The sequence below is a fragment of the Engraulis encrasicolus genome, chromosome 12 (genome assembly GCF_034702125.1).
Source record: "Engraulis encrasicolus isolate BLACKSEA-1 chromosome 12, IST_EnEncr_1.0, whole genome shotgun sequence".
Classification (NCBI taxonomy): Eukaryota; Metazoa; Chordata; class Actinopteri; order Clupeiformes; family Engraulidae; genus Engraulis; species Engraulis encrasicolus.
Window position 1 is genome coordinate 247,501 of NC_085868.1, and position 1,573 is coordinate 249,073.

General features: G+C 41.6%; 1 long non-coding RNA gene across 1 annotated transcript in view; it reads left to right on the forward strand.

The window, feature by feature from the left end:
- The window catches only part of LOC134459959 (uncharacterized), a 1,794-nt gene extending 525 nt beyond the window's left edge, over nt 1-1,269 (forward strand). The window contains exons 2-3 of the long non-coding RNA XR_010036916.1: nt 334-410; nt 770-1,269. This is a non-coding gene — a long non-coding RNA (uncharacterized LOC134459959). The remainder of the gene's footprint in view (nt 1-333; nt 411-769) is intronic.
- Nucleotides 1,270-1,573: the final 304 nt, after the last annotated feature.

Genomic DNA, 1,573 nt, shown 5'->3' on the forward strand with positions numbered 1-1,573 from the left:
TTTGCTTGTAGTAAACAAGCATCAGCAATGCTGGGCAAAGTATTCTGCTATTAGCGTTAGAATCCCACCTCATGTAACCATTGCAACTGAACTGAGATTGAATAATAATTAATAGTATTGATTTAAGATCCCAGATCTGCTGTGCTTCACAATGTGCATTTTATTTTAGTGCCTTCAATCAGAGATTATTTAGTACATTGCAATATTAATAGAGATTGTTGTACCCAGTCATCATTCTCAAAACATCAACAAAACATCTTAGCCCTACACCAACATGCATCAACCTTGTATTACTATGAAAATGTAATGGAAAGTCAAACTGATTGTTTACAGGGTACGAGGAGAGAGCTCAAACTCCACTGAACACATGAACACTGTGGAACAAAGTGCTTCAAACACCAGTGACCATGGTAGGTGTGTGTGTCTTTGTGTGTGTGTGTGTGTGTGTGTGTGTGTGTGTGTGTGTGTGTGTGTGTGTGTGTGTGTGTGTGTGTGTGTGTGTGTGTGTGTGTGTGTGTGTGAGTGTGTGTGAGAGTGCGTGTGTGAGAGTGCGTGTGTGAGAGTGCGTGTGTGAGAGTGCGTGTGTGAGAGAGAGAGAGAGAGAGAGAGAGAGAGAGAGAGAGAGAGAGAGAGAGAGAGAGAGCGAGAGAGAGAGAGAGAGAGAGAGAGAGAGAGAGAGAGAGAGAGAGAGCGAGAGAGAGAGCGAGCGAGAGAGAGATTATTTATATGCAGTTTGTTAACTTTTCCTGTTGTTGTTCGTTGTTTACAGATCCCACCACTGATCATGGAGATGAGCTTCAGATGTTGAGGGACATGGTGGCCACTCAGAAGGCTGAGATAAACAAGCTGACCGTACAACTAGAGGCAAAGGATGTCCAGCTCCAACAACTTAGATACAAACTCCATTTACACACTACTTTGGTGTTAAAACCAGAGTCTGTGCATGAAAGTGATGTGTTAGGCTATTTCCAGTAGGCTACTGTGCTTGATTCACCTATGAGCAGTTTAATACCTTGTATGAGTTCAACATTTCAAATAATCCAGGTACAGTGGCACACCAGACCGTCCTTTGTGTAGTGAACTGTTATTGACACTGATGACATTTAGACAAGTATATGGTTACAAAAGATTCATTCAGATTCCACATCAGTTTACAGAATGTGAGCACAATATTTAATCAGTCAACATCAGTCCTGACTCCTGAGTGTGTTTATTGTGTATTATGTATTGATTATTTTATTATTGTGTATTAAATGCCATCCATCATCATGCATATTGTCATGACCTGTGTATTTTCATTTTTTGCTTAAGTGCTTTAACCCATTTCATGTCATGGTGAATTACCTGATGACTTAAGCCACTCCAAGAGGGTATGTGTGGTCTGCAACAACAGTGATGTCCACAGGAGGTTTGCACCAAATAGCTCAGGTGTTCCTGTCTGCCTTTGTAGGAGAGCCAGTTTGCCACCTGTCACATTGAAGTTCCAGGGGGGAGCGCAGTAGGCCTACAACGAAATTCTCTCTAACTTCCACTGTTTACAATGTAGCCAATGTATTTGTAGATTACTGGAAAT